The sequence below is a fragment of the Anas acuta genome, chromosome W (assembly GCF_963932015.1).
Source record: "Anas acuta chromosome W, bAnaAcu1.1, whole genome shotgun sequence".
Classification (NCBI taxonomy): Eukaryota; Metazoa; Chordata; class Aves; order Anseriformes; family Anatidae; genus Anas; species Anas acuta.
In genome coordinates, this window is record NC_089016.1 from 24,666,903 (window position 1) to 24,689,223 (window position 22,321).

Sequence of the window (22,321 nt, forward strand, 5' to 3'; positions counted from 1 at the left end):
TGACAGATGCGGTCAGCTATCAGATGTGCCAGCTGTAGAAGACCCCTCTGGCAACCCCACCTGCAGTGCCCTGCTGCCAGAGCCTCACGGTGCCAAGAGCCTGCAGATGTGTCCTGCCACACGCTGCCCTCTGTTGTTGCGCTCCTCAGTGCCTCCAAGCCCTCCCTCCTTCTCTTCTCTCTGTGTGCCAGCTGCAGTCAGAGCCCCCAGCCCTGCTGCGCTGTGCAGAAGAGCTGCTCCTGGGCACAGGTGTCTCTCTGCACCAGGGCCCTCTTGCCACGAGCTCTCTCTGTCCCACGAGCCCAGCCCAGCTCAGCAGCACACACCCAGCCCAAGGCACTGGAATCACCCCTCTGGGGGCTTTGCTGATGAGCCCACGAACCTCAGGCACTCAGACACAACTGAAGACATCTCTCCAGAAGTGCAAGTCAGAGGCAAGTTTCCTGCAGTGTCCCCCTGAGGGCCAGCACTGACACAGCCTCCCTTGGAGCTCGTTAGAGCAGAACCCTGGAGGCAGTGAGGACAAGGAGACAAAGGCAATGTGAAGGTGACACTGATGTGTAGGAAAAGTGGATGTGTGTCAGCAAGCACAAGAGCCAGGCCTTGACCTCCAGCCCCTTGGAAGGGAGATCCTTTCCCTTCACACCTTGCTCAGGGCTCTTTGTGAGGCAGTAGGAGATGGGGATGTGCATGGCCAAGTGCAGGAGAATGGTACGACCCCTGCCTGTTTCATGGTTGGGGGCAAGGAGGCAATGAGGCCCTGGTGCTTTAACGATCAGCTGTCTCCTCATAGGCCTCAGTGACAGAGACAACAGCCATAGCCATGGACACAAAGGTCTGGGTCCTGTTGGGACTTTCAGTCTTGCCATTATCATTACTCCTCTGAGCAATGATAATGAGGATATCCTAGTGACTCCCAGACCTGCGCCTCTTTACTGGCTAGTTGTTGGCACTTGTTCGTGCGGTGTCTCAAGGGATCTGAGCTGAGTCTGATAACTCAGATCTTCTTGGTGGCCTTGCTCCTCATAAGGCAACTCTGTAGGAAGCTGACCTGGTTCCTGGTGAGCAGGCACCACTGCTCGTATGGCATCCCTCGTGGTGCTCAGGGCCTCCTCCTCCTGGGCACTGCTCACTCAGCAGGGTCCCAGTCTGCCCTAATGCATGGAGTTGCTCTTCCTCTGGTGCAGGACTGGGTCCTTCTCCTTGTAAACATTAAGAAGATACTTTAGGCAAAATCCTGCAGTTTCTCAACATTCCCCCACACTGATGCTCCTTTCTGTCAGCCGTTCATGTCTGCAGGCAGATGCTTCAACCTTTGTGTGACTGTGTTATCTCTGACAAGATAGTAGCATTACGAGCTGCAGGAACGTTTGGATAATACAGGAGTAACCAGTTGAATGGAACTGCAACACCGAGTCACAGAAAAACAGAGAGTGGAAGGCTGCCAGATTTTACTTTTTCTGTTCTTCCTTCTCATGCATGCTGTCAGTTTGTCTGGAGCTATGTCCTAAATGTTATGGGGCTGTGCAGGTCAAAGTTAGAAGGGCCAAAGCTCAGCTGGAGCTCAATCTGGCTATGACTGTCAAAGACAATAAACACTGCTTATATAAATAACTTAAATAAAGGAGGATTAAGGAGAATCATCATCCTTTATTAGATGTGGTGGAAATCTCGTGATGATTTAGAGATTAGGTAAAGGCTGAGGTACTTAATGCTATTTTTGCGCCAGTCTGTAGCAGGAAGACCAGTTGTTCCCCTGGATATTTCTTCCACAACATGGCAACAACAATACTTCTAGTGTGCACTTTGTAGCAGTCTTTTCTTTCCTGCTCTTTCCTACTACCAAAAGTAAACTCCATCAGGTAGGAAACCACTCCTGAAGTAGGCATCCCAACCCAGCAGGCTCCTTGCGGCCTCTCAGCCAAGCAGACACAAGTCACCTCAGCAGCATCTTCCAAGCCAGGGGCCTGCTGCTGGCCTTGCAGCTTCTTGGCTAGACACAGCCAAGCCTTGTGCCTCCTGCTATGCATCATACCTACAAGTTTTGTTTCCCAAATGGCATTTATGGAATCAGGGTTATTTTTTTTCTCATGCACGGTTCTGTTTTGGATATGCAGAGATGGAATAAGGAAAGTTAAGGCACGGATGGAACTGACCTTCTCAAGGGATGCAAGGAAAAATAGGAAGGTATTCTACATATACACTGCTCAGAGAAGAATGGAAAAGAGAGTGTACCCCCTCTGATGGATGAGAAGGGTGAACTGGTAATGACAGACATGGAGAATGCTGAGGGACTCAACAACATCTTTGCCTCAGTCTTCCCTGCCAGTCAGGCTTCCCAAGTCTTTCATTCCCTGAAGCCATAGATGGAGGTTGGGGGCAAAGTCCCACCCACTGTAAGTAAAGAGGAAGTTTGAAACCACCTGAAGAAACTCAACAAGTACAAGTCTATTGGGACTGATGACTTGCATTCCAGGGTCCTGAGGGAACTGCCTGATGTAGTTGCCAAGCCTCTCTACATCAAATTTGATGAGTCCTGACAGTCAGGTGAAGTCCTTGCTGACTGGAAAAAGGAAACATCACTCCCATTTTTAAAAAGTGTAGAAATGAGAATCCATGGAACTACCGAATAGTGAGCCTCACCTCTGTGGCTGGCAAGATCATGTAAATGATCCTCCTGGAATCGATGTCAAGGCACATGCAAGACAATTGTTGCGAAGCACGGACGAAAGCACGACAGACACCAGCAGATTCAGATCATGCTTCACCATTTTATTGCCCGAATAGCCCAACTTTTATAGTGAATTTTACAGGGGTGGACAGTGTTTCACACAAGATTATTGGTCAAAAGCACTCAGACAAACTGTTAAGAAAATAACACCACCTTTTGATTAGAAGTTAGGAAAACAACCCCCTTTGTGCTTAACAGTCACGTAGACCTAGTCCTTGAGGCCAGCTGCTGATAACAATATTTTCTGAGTTCCTTAATTGGGTGATGTGGGAGTCATTGCCGTGGGAGCTTCTCACAGTTACTCTGGCAGCTTGGCTTGCTCAGCTACAGCAGGCCCTGAGATTTCTAAGGCCTACCCCTGGTTGCTTAAAGCAAGCTCAGATCGAACAATTGTTCCACGGGCACATGTTCACGTCCTGTATGCCAATTCCCAACAACAGTGAAGTGATCTCAGACAGCCAGCATGGCTTCACCAAAGGGTAAATCATGCCTGACCAATGTGATGGCTTTCTACAATGGAGTGACCACATCAGACAACAAGAGAAGATAGACCTATGTCATCTACTTGGACTTCTGTAAGACCATTGCCATGGTCCCACATGACATCCTTGTCTCCAAATTGGAGAGATACGCATTTGATGGGTGAACCATTCAGTGGATAAAGAAGTTGGCCTGAAGGTCACACACAGAGAGTGGTGCTCAATGGCTCTATGTCCAAGTGGAGGCTGGTGACAAGTGTTGTACCTCAGGGGTCTGTCCTGGGACTGGTGCTGTTTAATATCTCTATCTATGACAGACAGTAAGATCGACAATGAGACAGTACATTCTGCACTTGTAGCCCAGAAGACTAACTGTATCCTGGGCTCCATAAGCAGAGGAGTGGCCAGCAGGTGGAAGGAGGTCACTTCTACTTCTCCTCCTTGTACTCTGCCCTTGTGAGGCCCCACTTGGAGTGATGCATCCAGGACTGGACCCCCAGCACAAGAAGGGTGTGGGTCTGTTAGAATGGGTCCAGAGGAGGGCCACAAAGATGATCAAGGGGCTGGAGCACCTCTCTTATGAAGAAAGGCTGAGAGAGCTGGGGCTGTTCAGCCTGGAGAAAAGAAGGCTCCTGGGTGACCTCTTTGTGGCCTTTCAGTACTTAAAGGGGGCTTATAAAAAGATGGAGTGTGACTCTTTGCTCAATCAGGACAAAGGGGAATCGTTTTAAGCTACAAGAAGGGAGATTTATCTTAGAGGTTAGGAGAAAATTTCTTCGATTAGTGGGTAGTGAGGTACTGGAACAGGTTGCTCAGAGATCTTAGAGGTGCCCTATCCCTGGAGCTGATCAAGAGCAGGTCAGATGATGCCCTGGGCAATCTGATCTCAGGGGGACATCCCTGCTTATGGCTGGGGGGTTTGAACCAGATGACCTTTAAGGTCCCTTCCAACAGGAGCCATTCTATGATTCTATGGTCTCACTAGCTATACCTCAAGCATGACTCCCATGCCATCAGCCTTCCTGTGGCCTATCACCTGACCAGAACAGATGGTGCCTCACCATCATCTTCAATGCCATGTGCATGCTTCTGCCCTTTATGGTCCCTATCTGTGCCACATTCCTTCTGCTGGTCAATCAGCTCCAGAGGCAGAAGTGACCTCCCAGCCTCCTTCAGAGCCATGTGCCTCCTGCAGGCCCAGCACATCCTGAGGCACACCTGACCTCATCACAGCATTTCCAGCCAGCTCCACCTTGTGGCCTCTGATCTGATCACATACCTGTCACCTCACATGCCTCTTCCAACGCCATGGGACTGCTGCAGGACCTCACAGTCCCTGCCCTGCCCCAAGGGGACAAGCAGCTGAGGTTATGGGTTGGAGTGGGGTTGAAGCTGAGATGTGCTGTGTGCATGGTGGAGGGCTTTGGGAGTTAGATGATCACGTTAATGTGTAGGAAGTAGAGGTCACCCTCCAGGGTTAAAGGAATGGCAAAGGCATTGAGGGAGGGATTAATGTTCTGCTCAAGGTGCCTTCTCAAGATCTGGGATAAGGAAAAGTTTTGAGGCTTTTAGTTTAGGTTTGGTTAGAGAACTAGGTTTAATGCTGGCATTTTCATCAATCCTTAGTTAGTCTTAATCATCCTTCTGTTTAGCCTTCTTGTAGAAGATTCCTTTTACCTCTGCCTTTTAAAAATCCAAATCAATGTCTCTCCTTTATATGGCCTTTCCAAGGTCTTTGAGAGAGGTCTTATAACAACGTCTGCAGCTCCACCAGCACCTCTCTCACCCTTCCAACACCACCTCTATGCAACCTGAGGAGTGACCGGGAGGATGATGTTTTCTTGGGAAAGGGTTTCATTAAAATCTCTGAGGAGGGCTGTTATGGGCTTCACACAGACAGTGATGGCAGTATCACAGAAAACTGTGACACTTCTGTGGACAGAAGAGCAGGTGGATAAGGCCTTGGGCCTGCCAACATGGGACACACACACATGAAAACTGCATGAGAGGGAAGAGGAAGATTGGATCCAAAATGTAGATCATGAAATCAAAGAATATGAGTATCACCGTGGCACTGCAGGACAGCTCCAGCAATGGGGGAAAACCACAGAAGGTGTCTATGACACTGGGGCCACAGAACTGTAGCTGGGAGGAGGAGAAAGAATTCCTGTACATGAGAGAAATTCCCCTGGTTCAGGTACAGCTGCCTTCTGGAGTCAGGCCTTCCAATTCCCAAGCCTTGCAGAGAACAGGGATGGCATACAGCCCAGGGCTGACCGTAGGACATGGCCCCCAGCAGGAAGCACTGCAGTCATGCAGGAGGTGCAGCTGAGAGTGCTGCCACCTCTGTGAATAAAGGGGGTGCTGTCCCCAGCCAGGAAGCAGGCCAGCATCTGGCGCAGGGTGGTGGAGCTGTGCAAGGAGGACAACTCTCCCCCAGAAAGAAGGCCACGGGCATCTGCAGGTGTTTGGTGTCAGGCACCAGCACAGTGATGAGGGTGTTCCACATCCCAGTCACTGTGCTGGATATATGAAAGAGGAAGAGATTTGTGTATGAGTAGAGGTTCTTGCAGATGAACAGCTGGGAAAACTCAATGAATGGTGTCTTAGTGTCTCATTCCCTACATGGAAATATTTTTAGAGCATTCTGGTCCCCCCTCTCTTGTTAGGACACCAATGAGCAAGATGTTAGGACACCAATGAGCAAGTGGGTACATACCACGTGCAACCCTGTAGTTCTGACTGTGTGACCGTGGAAAGACCATGAGAAAATGGGATGGAAAAATCTACTTCTACCCTAGAGGCACGGATACATAAAGTACAAGGAAAACCTTTCACAAAAAGTGGTTCTTCTGAGAAAACTGATGCTCCAGCAGGCAGTCCTCCAAACAGTGTAATGAATACTATGAGCAGGACGAGAAAGGCCCTGTCTCAAGCCAGGGGGAGGGAGAGGACAATCGGGTGTATTGGACTTTGAGGATTATTAGCCTGACAAATCAAACGCAAGACTTAACTGTATTGGAGGCTGAAGTGAGTCTAGCTGGGAAGGAGTGGCAAATGCAACCCATCGGGACTTGCCTGGAGGCTCTGTGCAACCTTGGCATAGACTACTTCAGGAAAGGGTACTTCAAAGATCCACAAGGGTATTGGTGGGCTTTAGCACAGCTGCCTTGGAGATGGAGGACATCAAACAGTTGTCTACCTTGCCCACTCTCTCACAGGACCCTTCTGCTGTGGAGGTGCTGATGGCTAATGAGCAGCAGGTGCCAATCGCTACCAGCCATGCACCTGAGGCAGTATTGCACTAACAGAGACTCCCTGACTCCCCTGCATGACCTGGTTCATTGACTGCAGAGCCAAGGAGTGATTAGCAAGGCTCTCTCACCCTTTAATAGTCCCATATGGACAGTGCAAAATTCTAATGGGGAGTGGAAGATAATGGTGGACGTCTGTGGACTGAATGGAGTCCCAGCACTGCTGATTTTGACGTAAAACAAAGCAAGGTCAAAGGACCCACACAGGAGATCCTGAGGCAGGCTGGCCAGGTTCAGGGGGATCCCTGCTCGGGGACGGGCTGGGTATCGGTCAGTGTGTGGTGAGCAATTGCACTGTGCATCACTTGATTTATTAAACTACATTATCATCATCATCATCAGCAGCAGCAGCAGCAACATCTCTTCCTTTCCTTTGCTATCAAACCATCCTTGTCTCAACACATGAGCATTTCAATAGCGAGGATGAGCTATGTGGTGCTGAGCTGTGTGCCAGGATAAAGCACAAGATGCTTGACAACCACAGTCCAACAGCACAAATCACACTTTAAAAAATCACTCTCTGACATCTACAGAGAGAAGCAGTCAGTGATGACTTCAGGCTGCTTCAACCACCACACCCCAGCAGAGACCCTGCTGCCTTGGGGAGCTGTCAGCCCTGAGGCCTTGGGGACACCTCCAGGGAGACCAAGGGCACAGAGCAAGCGATGCCATGGTCGGGTGCTGTGCTGCTGAGCTGGGCCAGGCTCCTGGACCCAAGGGGAGCTCCTGGCAAGTGCTGCAGAGAGACAGCTGTGCCCAGGAGCAGCTCCTCTGCACAGCGCAGCAGGGCTGGGGGCTCTGACCGCAGCTGGCACACAGAGAGGAGAGGAGGAGAGAGGGCTTGGAGGCACTGAGGAGCGCAACAACAGAGGGCAGCGTGTGGCAGGACACATCTGCAGGCTCTTGACACTGTGAAGCTCTGGCAGCAGGGCCATGCAGGTGGGGTTGCCAGAGGGGTCTCCTACAGCTGGTACATCCAATGGCTGATAGCATCTGGCAGGTTGGGTCTCTCTGTTTCTCCAGAAAGGAGTAGAAAACGCTTTAGAGATTGGCATTTATGATTGTATATTTCAAAAGGAAGATCAAGGCAGGGGCTACCTGAAAGGCAAGACTTGTTCTGTAGCCTGTGCTTGCAGATACCTGCGGTAGAGTGGAGGCTGGTTTCATGGTAATAGGTGGTCAGGTTTGTACTGCAGACTGAGACTGCTAGAGCATTGCAATGAGGGATCAATATTTCATCAATGAACTTCTTGAAGTCTCTTCCCACACCTCAGCCCACAGACTGCACCAACATCATCATTGTGGTCTTCTCAGGTTTTATCCTAGCTTATGTTTAGGAGCTGCAAACCCTCCAGTGCCCAGTGCCCTGTCTTTTGGAGGTCTCTGCCAGCTTGAGGTGAGCACAGATCACCTGCACTGAGCATGAGCTGACTCCTCTGTGTGCAGAGCTGCAGCACAGGAGGGTCTGCTGAGTGTCCATCTGTCCCTCCCTGGCCTTGCCTCCCCTGGCAGCAGCACGCTGGCATTCCTCCTGGCTTCTCCAGCTGACCGTGCTGCTGCTGGTCTTGTTCCCAGGCTGGCTGGGGATGGGGCTTTCACATGCCCATGAGGTGAGCCCTCGGTGTGCTTGGAGGAAGGGGAGTACGGGGACTGGTTTAGGGGTGTGGAGATGGGCGCTTTGATCCTGGATGTCTCTGCTCTCAACAGTGTCCTGGTTTGTTTCAGGCAAACATAGGAGTGCAATTGTCCTGTAGGTCAGAGAGACATCAGCACAAGGCAGTTGACACTAGGACTAACACACAGACTTGATGTGCTCTCTCAAGGACACTGCAATGAAGACATCGCCACGTTGATGACACACAAGGATTTACTTTGAGTACAGTGGGGCTGCTACCACAAAAGAGACAAAAGAAAAATCCAGGTGTCATGGAAAGAATACAGGGATGCTGTTCGTGTTTGTAGGGAGAAAATTCGTGTGGCTAAAGCACAACTAGAGTTGAAGCTGGCTGTGTCTGTGAGAGAAAATAAAAAGGTTTTTTTTAGATATGTGAATGGGAAAAGGAGAACTAAAGAATACATAGGGCCGCTCCTTGATAGGGAAGGTCTCCTCACAGACAATGACATAGGCAAAGCAGAGACGCTTAACGCCTTCTTTGCCTCTGTCTTCAATGCCGATGATGGGCTTCGGGACCCAGGGTGCCCTGAGCTGGAGGACCGGGACGGTGGGGATGACAAACTCCCAACCGACCCTGAATGTGTGCGGGATTTGCTACTCCACCTGGATCCCTACAAGTCCATGGGTCCGGATGGGATTCATCCCCGGGTGCTGAAAGAGCTGGCGGACGTCATCGCGGAACCTCTCTCAATTATTTTTCAACGATCCTGGGAATCTGGAGAGGTCCCGGTAGACTGGAAGCTGGCAAATGTTGTGCCAATTTTCAAGAAGGGTCAGAAAGAAGACCCTAGCAATTACAGGCCTGTCAGTCTCACGTCAGTGCCTGGTAAAATCATGGAGAAGATGGTTCTCGAACTTATTGAGGCGCACCTGGGGGACAAAGCAGTCATTGGTCCCTGCCAGCATGGGTTTGTGAAGGGTAGGTCCTGCCTAACTAACCTGATTTCCTTTTATGATAAGATCACCCATATGGTGGACCAAGGGAAACCAACTGACGTGATTTTTTTGGACTTCAGCAAGGCTTTTGACACGGTTTCCCATAGGATCCTACTGGACAAAATGTCCACCATACAGCTAAATAAAAACATCATACGATGGGTGAGCAATTGGCTAACGGGCAGGGCCCAAAGGGTTATGGTAAATGGGGCTGCGTCAGGCTGGCGGGCGGTCACCAGTGGGGTCCCTCAAGGCTCCATTTTAGGGCCGGTGCTTTTCAATATTTTTATAAACAATCTGGATGTAGGAATAGAAGGTATTTTGAGCAAGTTTGCTGATGACACCAAACTTGGAGGAGTTGTGGACTTGAATGAGGGTGGAAAGGCCTTGCAGAGGGATCTGGATAGGTTGGAGAGCTGGGCGATCACCAACCGCATGAAGTTCAATAAGAGCAAGTGCCGGGTCCTGCACCTGGGACGGGGAAACCCTGGCTGCACGTACAGACTGGGCGATGAGTCGCTGGAGAGCAGCCTAGAAGAGAGGGATCTGGGGGTCGTGGTAGACAGCAAGTTGAATATGAGCCAGCAGTGTGCCCTGGCAGCCAGGAGGGCCAACCGTGTCCTGGGGTGCATCAAGCATGGCATCGCTAGTAGGTCAAGGGAGGTGATTGTCCCGCTCTACTCTGCGCTGGTGCGGCCTCACCTCGAGTACTGTGTGCAGTTCTGGGCACCACAGTATAAAAAGGACATGAAACTGTTGGAGAGTGTCCAGAGGAGGGCTACGAAGATGGTGAAAGGCCTAGAGGGGAAGACGTACGAGGAACGGCTGAGGGCACTGGGCCTGTTCCCCAGCTGAGGGGAGACCTCATCGCAGTCTACAACTTCCTCGTAAGGGGGTGTCGAGAGGCAGGAGACCTTTTCTCCATTAACACCAGTGACAGGACCCGCGGGAACGGGGTTAAGCTGAGGCAGGGGAAATTTACGCTTGACATCAGGAGGGGGTTCTTCACAGAGAGGGTGGTTGCACACTGGAACAGGCTCCCCAGGGAAGTGGTCACTGCACCGAGCCTGTCTGAATTTAAGAAGAGATTGGACTGTGCACTTAGTCACATGGTCTGAACTTTTGGGTAGACCTGTGCGGTGTCAAGAGTTGGACTTGATGATCCTTAAGGGTCCCTTCCAACTCAAGATATTCTATGATTCTATGATTCTATGAAAAATCACTACATGATCTTTACCACTTACTTTGGGCAGGACTGACTCCCACATTGCCCACAGCAAGTCCCCTGCTCTCAGTGACACCCTCTAGCAGCAGCAGCCAGAACTCATGAAAGGGACCTGCCAAAAGTCTGAATGGAAGTGGAGAATCATTTGGGAGGTATTAAATGAAAAATTGAATGATTTTTCCTCTGAAATGAGAAATGAAGGCATAAAAGAAAAATAGGTTGTTTTTTTTTTTTTTAAATATATATATTTTGTAAGATAACTCTGTTAAGATAACTCTGATAAACTCTCAGTGTTTTTCTGTTCCTTGGGAAGGACCCCATGCCCAGAAGCAGGACATGCCCAACATCAGCTCTGTGAGCGAGTTCCTCCTGCTGGCATTCTCAAACAAGCGTGAGCTGCAGCTCCTGCAATTTGTGCTCTTCCTGGGCATCTACCTGGCTGCCCTCCTGGGCAACGGCCTCATCCTCAGCGCCGTAGCCTGCCACCACTGCCTCCACACCCCCATGTACTTCTTCCTCCTCAACCTCGCCCTCCTCGACCTGGGCTGCATCTCCACCACTCTGCCCAAAGCCATGGCCAATGCCCTCTGGGACACCAGGGCCATCTCCTATCAAGGCTGTGCTGCTCAGGTCTTCTTTTTATTCTTCTTTTTTGGTTCAGAGTGCTGTCTCCTCACCATCATGGCCTATGACCGCTACGTTGCCATCTGCAAGCCCCTGCACTACGGGAGCCTCCTGGGCAGCAGAGCTTGTGCCCAGATGGCAGCAGCTGCCTGGGGCAGTGGCTTTCTCAATGCTGTCCTGCACATGGCCAACACCTTTTCCCTTTCCCTCTGCCACGGCAATGCTGTGGACCAGTTCTTCTGTGAAATTCCCCAGATCCTCAAGCTCTCCTGCTCAGATGCCTACCTCAGGGAAGTTGGGGCACTTGTGTTTAGTGTTTCTTTAACATTAGTTTGTTTTGTTTTCATTGTGGTGTCCTATGTGGAGATCTTCAGGGCAGTGCTGAGGATGCCCTCTGAGCAGGGCCGGCACAAAGCCTTTTCCACGTGCCTCCCTCACCTGGCTGTGATCTCTCTGTTTATCAGCACTGCCATGTTTGCCTACCTGAAGCCCCGTTCCATCTCCTTCTTATCCATGGATCTTGTTGTGGCAGTTCTGTACTCAGTGGTACCTCCAGTAGTGAATACCCTCATCTACAGCATGACGAACCAGGAGCTCAAGGATGCAGTAAGGAAACTCTTTGGAAACCTGCTTTTTTGGAATCAGTAATGACTGTGAGTTCCCTGATTGTTTCAGGAACTGCAAAGAAAAAACAATTATTACATTTCTCTAAAATATTTTGTTCAAATTATTTCTTTTGATTTAAATAATATTATCCTTAACTTGCTACCTGATTTTTTATTTTTTTTTCATTTTAAATACCCAATCTTCTAATTACCTAAAGAAGCAGGCTTACCACACACACAAAAAGAAAAACTAAAACAAAAACAAACATCAGAACCACTTTGTTATCCGCTATCATCTCTTCCCATCTCCTCTGGAGCTGGGGGAGCAGACCCAGCATGCAGGAGGGGCTAAGGACCATGAGCCCTGGTGTCAGATGGAGGTTGGGTCAGGGCTGCTGCCTCCCTGGAGCCAGGGCCATGGCCAGCAGCAGAACGTGGCCTTTTCACTGTTACTCTCTTTTGGTCTCCACATTTTTCTCCTTTTCTCTTTTATTTGGATAAGCCATCAGATCTCGTGTACCTTGGTGACAGTCCTGTTGTCTCTACAGTGGCATCCCAATTCCTGCAGGCAGCAGCAAGCACTGTGCAGCCATGGGTGACAGCTGGCCTCCCTGCTGGCACCACAGTAACAAGAGGGTCTTGCTTAGGGCAAACCCACAAGCCCAGACGCCTCTTCCAAAGCTGCTGCCAGGAATACAGCCAAGGGGTTGCTCCCTGCTCTTCTGTTATCTGGGCATCTTTGTGGAGTTCAGGCTTAAAAAGTCCCAGGGTGTTCTGTGAGGGATCAAGGGCTGCACCAAGAGCTCTCTTTATCCTGGCACTTTCCAAAGTAGACAACTGGATTGATCTCGATGGGACTGCACCTCCTGCAGTGGGGCTGATGGCCGATTCAGGCCTGCAGAGGAATCTGGAGCTGCCGGAGATGTCAGGGGATCTTCAGGGACAAGGTGTTCAGTGGGCAGTGATTAGGACCTCATAAAATGAGTGACCATCCAAAGAATTTTTAGGTGTATTTTTCAGAGGGAAAAGTGAATCTGAGGTGTCTTTGTTCTAAGGAAGTCGTGGTCTCCCTGATGGTATGCATTGGCATGTGTTCCTACCTGAAGTCCCCCTACATCTCCTTCCCATTCCTGGACCTGGTGGTGTCATTTCTGTACTCAGTGTTGCCTCCAGCAGTGAACCCCCTCATCTACAGCATGAGGAACCAGGAGCTCCAGGCTGCAGTGAGGAAATTGTTTGAATACTTGCTTCTTCAGCATCATTAGTGTACTTGTAATACTAATAGGACACCCAGGTTTGCTGAGAAACCGTTAGGGCAATCGACTGCAAATATTAGTGGCAGTTTTTATTTTTGTTTATATAATATCATTCTTGTCCTTCTATCTGTTATTTATTTTATTATTTGAGAATGTGGCTTCACATGCAGATAAACACAAAAAAGACCCAATAATGGGTAAAAAGGCAATATCTCATCATCTCCTACCAGCAGACTGATGCTCAATAAGCCTTTGAAAAACTGTTGCATTGGAGTGCCTGCCTCAGGTGTCATTGATGAACACTGCGTTATGTGCCATGGAATATCCCCTTGGTCAGGCTGGGTCAGCAGTCACAGCCCTCCAGACCTAGTGCCCACCCGCAGTCGAGTCAGTGATGGGTCAGAGTGAGAAGCAGAGAAGGCCTCGATGTTGTGCAAACACTGCTCAGGGACAGCGACCACAGCCGTGGGTGACCAACACTGTTCTGGTCACGTCAAAAACACAGCGCTGCAGGGACTGTTCTGCAGAGAGCAACTCCATCCCAGCCAGAGCCAGTGTCCTCATGAGGGACAAGAAGGCCCTGGAAGGAGCCAGGAAGGTGCTAATAAGCACCAGGACAGCTGAGGAAGCCCAAAGGCCCTTCTGAAGGGTCACTGAGTGCCACCTGAGAGGCAGTGCTGGGCGATGGGGAGGGCCAGGAGAAAGACTTGTGAGAAGGCTGTGAGAAACAAGGAAATCTATGGCTTTAGCAGATCCTTAAAGTCCTGCCTGAGTCCCCAAATGGAAAGCAATCTATGTCTGTGGGTTGACGAGAAGGAAGTGGTGAGTCCCAGGTGGGGGACAGGGCTGAAGGGCCCTGCGTGAAGCTGGGCTGATGGAGAAATGTCCACCCTGCATGTGTGCCTCAGCCTGGGAGCAGGGGCCTGCCCGCGGTGCGGGATGGCTGGGCTGTGCTCAGCCATGCCCCAGGAGATGACCTTGCTCTCTTCCTCCCCACCACTCCCCACACGGGGCAGGCCCTCAGGAAACACCCCTGAGCCTGGAGATGCACCAACCTGCTGCGGTGAGGTGCCACTACTGCAGGGGAAGAAGGAAGGGTTGGAGAGACACGTGGGGTCTGTGGGCAAGAGTGGTGTGGCCTAGGGAAGTGAGTGCCTGGGAAAAGTTACCCTGGATCCATAGGAGCCATTCTGGAAAGAAAACTTGGAGGCAGGAACCGCACTTTTGTGATGGTGCAGAGCTGCTGGGCACATTGTGCAGGGTGCTCTGATGGACTTGTGTGTCCTTTTCCAGCGTGTCTTAAGTCCCACTTTTCTCAGATACAGAGTAGCCAACAGAGGTGTGATGAATACTCTGAGATCATGAAAGCCATCGGAAAGCTGATCCCAATGAGATAACTGAGATGGAGGGATCAGGAGAAGAATGGACAGCAGAGATGTGAGATTTGGGGGAGGGAATAGGGGCTTGGCCTGCAGAAATTAAGGATTTTGTAGAGGTAAGAGTGTTCAGGTTCTGCTGATACTGTTGTAACCTTGACATAAAACAGTTATATGAGGCTATTCCCTGGCTTCAACCTGTAAACTTAATTCCTACACCTAAAAGCTACTCAGCACCCTGACAGGAATCCACTACTCAGGGTTAGGTTAAGGTTAAGACTGTCCTGAAAGTATCCCTTAAAGAAAAAACTCAGCCCATAGGCGGTTCCCCTAGCTCTTACTCTCTTAATCACTCTCATCTCTGCCCTTAACACTAGCATTAAAATGGTCTATTTAACACTAGAAAAATGCTTAAGAGACCTAAACAAGCCGTAACTCCAAACAAAAGTGAGGGGCCATGGATCTGATCAGCTTGTGGGCCACAAGGAGGAGAAGGGTTGGGATGCTCTGATGAGCTCAGCTCTGCCTCAAGGTCTGATGGCCCCAGCAGAAGGAATGTGACTGTGGCAGTGACTGTGAGGTCACTTCTGTCTCTGCACTTGATAGGCAGCAGCAGGAATGTGTCACAGAAAGGGACTGGGAGGTCACTTGTGTCTGGAGGTGGCAGGTCACCCTTGACTTCTCCCTGGGATCTGCACTTTTGGGCTGACATCTGGCAGTGGCCCTGCTAGGCCAGCAGAAGGCACCTGCTTGGCATACTGACTGGGGGATCCCCTCTGCCTACACACCCAGGAGGACCCAGGCAGAAAGAAGGCCCCAAGATGGGTTGTCCTGTCCCTTCTGCTTGAGTCCGTGAGTGGGCAGCAGGAGGCACAAGGCTTGGCTGTGTCTAGCCAAGAAGCTGCAAGGCCAGCAGCAGGCCCCTGGCTTAGAAGATGCTGCTGAGGTGACTTGTGTCTGCTTGGCTGAGAGGCCGCAAGGAGCCTGCTGGGTTGGGATGCCTACTTCAGGAGTGGTTTCCACCCTGATGGAGCTTCCTTTGGTAGTAGGAAAGAGCAGGAGAAAAAAACTTGCCACAAAGTGTGCCCTGGAATGTTGGCACTGGCCATGAGGAGGAAGAAATGTCCAGGGGAAAAACTGGTCTCACTGCTATTGTCAGAGACAAAGAAGGCATTAAGTACCTCAGCCTTTACCTTATCTCAAGATCGTCAACAGATTTCCTGCATATCTAATAAAGGATGATGGTTCTCCTAAATCCTTCTTTATTTATAGTATATTTATAAAGAGTTTTTCATTGTCTTTGAGAGTCACAGACTGATTGAGCTCCACCTGGGCGGGCTTTGGCACTTCTAATTTTGACCTGCACGGCCCCTTAACATTCAGGACACAGCTCCAGACAAACTGACAGCATGCATGAGAAGAAAGCGCAGAAGAGGTGGAACCTGACAGCCTTCCATTCCCTACTCTTATGTGACTGTGCTGCAATTCCATTCAACTGGTTACTCCTGTATTATCCAAACTTTCCTGCAACTCTCTCTTCTCAGAGACAGCACAATCACACACAAAGTTTGAACTGCCTGCCTTCAGACATGAAGAGCTGACAGAATGGAGCATCATTGTGGTGGGAGCTTGAGAAACTGCAGGATTTTACCTACAGAAACCTCTTGACATTTACAAGGAGAAGAGCCCAGTCCTGAACCAGAGGAAGAGGAACCCCACACATTTGGGCAGACTGGGACACTGCTGAGTGAGCAGTGCCCAGGAGGTGGAGGGCTGGGACACCATAAGGGATGCCATACGAGCAGTGTTACTTGCTCACCAGGAGCTAGGCCAGCTTCCTACGGAGCTGCCTTAAGAGGAGTATGGCCACCAAGAGCATCCTAGTTATCAGACACAGCTCAGATCCGGGGTAACACTACGCAGAAGAGGGCCTGCAGCCAGCAGGAAATGATATACAGGTCTAGGAGTACCTAGGACAGCCTGGTGTGGAGAGTATCAAGGCTGAAAAGTCCCAACAGGACCCCAGTCTTTGTGTCCATGGCTATGGCTGTTATCTCTATCACTGAGCCCTATGAGGAGACAGCTTATTGTTAAAGCACCAGGGCCTCATTGCCTCCTCTGCCTCTACCCATGAAGCAGGCAGGGGTTGTACCATTCTCCTGCACTTGGCCATGCACATCCCCATCTCCTACTGCCTCACAAAGAGCCCTGAGCAAGGTGTGAAGGGAAAGGATCTCCCTTCCAAGGGGCTGGAGGTCAAGGCCTGGCTCTTGTGCTTGCTGACACACATCCACTTTTCCTACACATCAGTGTCACCTTCACATTGCCTTTGTCTCCTTGTCCTCACTGCCTCCAGGGTTCTGCTCTAACGAGCTCCAAGGGAGGCTGTGTCAGTGCTGGCCCTCAGGGGGACACTGCAGGAAACTTGCCTCTGACTTGCACTTCTGGAGAGATGTCTTCAATTGTCTCTGAGTGCCTGAAGTTCGTGGGCTCATCAGCAAAGCCCCCAGAGGGATGATTGCAGTGCCTTGGGCTGGGTGTGTGCTGCTGAGCTGGGCTGGGCTCGTGGGACAGAGAGAGCTTGTGGCAAGAGGGCCCTGGTGCAGAGAGAGCTGTGCCCAGGAGCAGCTCCTCTGCACAGCGCAGCAGGGCTGGGGGCTCTGACTGCAGAGACAGACTGCTTAAAGGCAGGCAGAAGTGGAAGGATGCACAGAGCTCACTGGGGGAGAACACTTCCCAGCCCTGAACCCGGTAAGTCTCTGGCTAGAAGGCAATGCAGCTTTTGTTCCTGGAGGAAGGAGAAGCCGGGGGTGCAGGCAGGGCTGCCCAGGGCTGGGGAGCTGAGCACGGTCCCTGCACTCAGCCTGCCCGGGGAGCCCAGGGGCTTGGGAAAAGGAAGAGCAGGGCAGGGGCTGCCTGCAAAGAGAAGGCACTTTCTGCACTCTCTGCCTGCCTCTTCCTGCTCTGATTGTGGGGCAGGCTCTATGTTAATGGGGTAGTTGGATTTGCATAGGTGACTGAGCTTCCTATTCCATTGAATTGGGACACAAACAAGTTAGTGATGAACCTGAGAAAAACCCTTCTCTTCTCTCTGCTTACAGACTGCACCAGGGCTTTTCTGAGCTGTTCTTTAGGATGTGCAGGCAGGGGATGTGGTTTTTCAGCACAACCTCTGTGTTCATCCATCCCCCAGATGAGTGCTGCAAGCAGCCAGCAGCTGGGAACGAGGGGATGGACAGAGCAGCCCTCCTGGATGTGACCTCTGGTTAAGATGTGCCTCCACAGCAACATTAACCATTGCAGTGGAGCAGAGGTTTCCCACTGGGGGCTGATGGGCAGAGGTGGCTGCTGTGTACAGGACACTCAGCAAGCATGAAGCAGGGCTCCAGACAAGGAGATAGAAAAAGGTCCTCTTGGAAACGGGGAAGGTAAGGCTTTCACTGGGAATTTTAGTCAGAGACTTTACTCATAACAGTCTATACATGTATATTTTCTTTCATTTCACAGGTTCTATGTCCAAAGTCAGCAAATGCCGAACATCAGCTCTGTGAGCAAGTTCCTCCTGCTGGCATTCTCAAACAAGCGTGAGCTGCAGCTCCTGCAATTTGTGCTCTTCCTGGGCATCTACCTGGCTGCCCTCCTGGGCAACGGCCTCATCCTCAGCGCCGTAGCCTGCCACCACCGCCTCCACACCCCCATGTACTACGGCTGCCCAACTCTTTCTCTTTGCTTTCTTGGTTGGAGCAGAGTATTCCCTTCTCACCGTCATGGCCTATGGCCGCTACGTTGCCATCTGCAAGCCCCTGCACTACGGGAGCCTCCTGGGCAGCAGAGCTTGTGCCCAGATGGCAGCAGCTGCCTGGGGCAGTGGCTTTCTCAATGCTGTCCTGCACATGGCCAACACCTTTTCCCTTTCCCTCTGCCATGGCAATGCTGTGGACCAGTTCTTCTGTGAAATCCCCCAGATCCTCAAGCTCTCCTGCTCAGATGCCTACCTCAGGGAAGTTGGGGCACTTGTGTTTACTGTTTCTTTAGTCTTTGGTTGCTTTGTTTTCATTGTGTTGTCCTATGTGCAGATCTTCAGGGCAGTGCTGAGGATGCCCTCTGAGCAGGGCCGGCACAAAGCCTTTTCCACGTGACTCCCTCACCTGGCTGTGGTCTCTCTCTTTATCAGCACTGTCATGTTTGCCTATCTGAAGCCCCCCTCCATGTCTTCCCCATCCATGGATCTTATTGTGTCAGTTCTCTACTCAGTTGTTCCTTCATCAGTGAACCCCCTCATCTACAGCATGAGGAACAAGGAGTTCAAGGATGCAGTAAGGAAACTCTTTGGATACATGCTTCTTTGCAATCAATAATGTTTGTGAGTCCCCTGATTATTTCAGGAACTGTGAGGAAAATTTTTGTTACTATATTTCTCTATAAATATTTTCTACAAATTCTTTCTTTTGATTTAAATTATGTTATCCTTAACCTGCTACATGATTTTCTTATTTCTATTTTTTCATTTACAGTGACCCGGTCATCTAATTATTGAAAGAAGCAGGTTATGTAGAGAAACATAATAAATAAAATGAAAAACAAAACAACAACAACAACAACAAAAACACCACCAGAACTATATTTTTATCAGCTGCAATCTTTTCCCATCCCCTCTGGAGCTGGGGGAGCAGCCCCAGCACACAGGAGGGGCTCTGGGCCAAGAGCCCAGCTGCTACATGGGTGGGGGCTGCTGCTTCCCTGGAGCCATGGCCATGGCCAGCAGCAGGACGTGGCCTTGTCACTGTTGTTCTCTTTTGGCTTTCAGTGTGTTCTCCTGTGGTCTTTTATTCGGATAAGCCATCAGATCTCACAGGCCTTGGTGACAGTCCTGTTGCCTCTGTAGTCGCATCCCTGTGGCTGCAGGCAGCAGCAGGCACTGTGCAGCCCTGTGTCACAGCTGGCCTCCCTCCTAGCACCACAGTAACAGGAGGGTCTTGCTCAGGGCAAACCCAGAAGCCTAGACGCCTCCCCAAAGCTGCTGCCAGGAATACAGCGAAGAGGTCGCTCCCTGCTCTTCTATTTTCGGCGTTTCTAGTGCTGGGTTCTTCACCTGGGGCTCAACAACCCCCAGCAGAGCTACAGGCTGGGAGATGAGTGGTTGGAGAGCTGCCAGGCAGAGAAGGACCTGAGAATGATGGTTGATAGTCGGCTGAATATGAGCCAGCAGTGTGCCCAGGTGGCCAAGAAGGCCAATAGCATCCTGGCTTGCATAAGAAGCAGTGTGGCCAGCAGGTCCAGGGAAGTGATTGTCCCCCTGTACTCAGCTCAGGTGCTGAGAGGAGAGTGATGTAACCACCTGAGAAGCTAAAGTCAGAAGGAAAACTAGAAATGACTTGGAGTATTAATGGGCCCCACTGAGGGCTGTTACTAACAAAGCCTCTCCACGGCCTTGTTAGGGCAGAACAATTGAGGCCATGGTTACAGACAGGCAAAGCGCTGTGTTGAGAAAAATCTTGGTTGGTTTTAGTGAAGCAGAAGAGCCAAGGCCTGACCACGGCCACTGGGAGAGGAGACCCTGCACCCCCCTGTCTGGCTCAGGGCTAGTCTTGGGGTCTGTGGGATGTGGTGGTTAGTGTGATGCTACTGCTAGAAGAACTTCATTATGACACCTCCGCAGCCCTACACAGTGCTGCAAGGAAACAATGCCAACAGTCAGTATGCCAAGCAGGTGCCTTCTGCTGGCCTAGCAGGGTCACTGCCAGATGTCAGCCCAAAAGTGCAGATCCCAGGGAGAAGCCAAGGCTGACCTGCCACCTCCAGACACAAGTGACCTCCCAGTCCCTTTCTGTGACACGTTCCTGCTTCTGCCCTATCAAGTGCAGAGGCAGAAGTGACCTCACAGTCACTGCCACAGCCACATTCCTCCTGCTGGGGCAGGAAACCCTGAGGCAGAGCTCACCTCTCTCTAGTCCCCTAAGGACTAGATTTTACTTTTCTGCGTTAGAGATTAAGGAAAGATTTAGTTGGATTGTTTGGTGTTCTGCTTGTGGTGTCAGGTCTCTGTTTAGGGTATGGGCAAGCATTATGGTTTAGTTTTTTTTTTTTTAGGTATGGCAAGAAGTCTGGGGTTAAATAGAGCATTTTAATATTAGTGTTAAGGGCAGAGATTAGGGTGAGCAAGAGGAAGGTAAGGGAATGGCGATCTACGCTGAGTTTTTCTTCAGGTGATACCTTGAGTTCTGCATTACAATAGTGGATTCCTGTCAAGGTGGTCGACTAATGTTTTAGTTGAGGGATTAATATTACTCTTGAAAATTGTGTAAGGGCCATACAAGACTGAAGTCATTGTTACAGCAGCATCAACATTACCTCTTACCCTCTTACATCTACAAAGGTAAGCTTTCAAGCTCTTCTTGACTTCCTCTTCCCTCACCCTGTCCTGGTTTCAGTTAGCACAGAATTAATTTTCTTCCTAGTAGCTGGTGGAATGCTGTGTTTTGGCTTAGGATGAGAAGAGTGCTGATAACACCCCGATGCTTTAATTGTTGCAGAGCAGTGCTTATACTAAGCCAAGGACATCTCAGCCTTTTGCTCTGTCCTGCCAACGGGCAGGCTGGGGGTGCAGTAAGAGCTGGGAGGGGACAGACCCAGGACAGGTGACCCAAACTAGCCAAAGGGGTATTCCATACCATCTGACGTCATGCTAAACAATATATAGGGGTGGCTAACCGGGGGAAGGGGGCCGGACTGCTCGGGGTTAGGCTGGGCATCGGTCAGCGAGTGGTGAGCAATTGCATTGTGCATCACTTGTTTGTACATATTATTATTATTTCCCTATTATCACCATATTATTATTATTGTTATTATTGTTATTATTGTTATTATTATTTTGTTATTATTATTTTCCTGTCTTATTAAACTGTCTTTATCTCAACTCATGGGCTTCACTTTCCATTTCTCTCCCCCGTCCCAGAGAGGGAGGGGGGAGGGTGAGCGAACGGCTGCGTGGTGTTTAGCTGCCGGCCGGGTTAAACCACGACAGTCTTTTTGGCGCCCAACGTGGGGCCCGAAAGGTTGAGATAATGGCAGATCTGACCAGAGTGTGTTAAACTAAAATTGGTGTAAGGATTAGACCTGCTTAATAGTCACTTGTCATAATGCTGATTGCTTTAATCTCAACTCTGCTGCGCCTGTTTTCCAAATTGAGTATTATAGTACATTATTTTCCGTATTTGCTCTCTGTCGTGTTGTTTATCCTCTCCGGGCCCTGGTTTCAGATCATTATGGTACTGTGTGTTGTAGCAATGGCTTATGAGACGATGAAATATGTGGTCATGACTCTAACTTGTTATTTGTATTCAGTAACATCGTCGACTCTGTACTTTGGAAACTGTATCTTGGAAACTATTAGCAATTATACCTATTGTTTTTTTCCATTAGGGAGTCAATCTGTGGAGGGGAAAGGGGAGGATATTTTTCCTTACTTGCTTACTCTCCCTTTCTCCTTCACCACCCCTGTATCCTCCTGGATCACTCTGCCTTCCTCCTTCACCACCCTCTTATCCCCTGAGATTGTCACAATAGCTCTCCAAGATATTGAATATTTCTGGGATACTCAGAATACCATAGTCTTGTTGTTCTGCCTCCTGAATGCACTTCAGGTTCTGCTTAAAGTTAAACAACTACTTAGGAAGCTCATCCGGAGATCTGCCCGGAGGCAGTATAGTTGTGGGTGGCAGGGAGTATGGGTGGATATGGGCAGGCATCTAGAGCAGTTGGCACCCCCAGTGTGTTGGAAATTCACCCCTGAACAATGGCAAAATCCTCAAAAACTGGCAGAATGCTTGAAAAAAAGGTGTCATGATTCTGGCAGTTCCAAAGTAACACAAATCATTGTAACGTGCTGGGGCCTGGCTCATGCCTATCGAGCTGCCATTGATACTGCTATCAACTTAGTGACAGACCCTGCGGCCACTCCAAGCCCTGTGACAGATCCAACGGCCACTGTGACCCCTACGGTGGATTCTGCAGCCGCTCCAGTTCCAGCTCCTGCAGCCACTCCAGATCCGGTTCCTGCAGCCGCTCCAGCTCCAGCTCCTGCAGCCGCTCCAGCTCCAG

General features: G+C 50.2%; 1 pseudogene; it reads right to left on the reverse strand.

Annotated features, from left to right (window-relative positions):
- Positions 1-2,889: 2,889 nt before the first annotated feature.
- Positions 2,890-22,321, reverse strand: part of LOC137846706 (very low-density lipoprotein receptor pseudogene) — a 666,922-nt pseudogene continuing 647,490 nt past the window's right edge.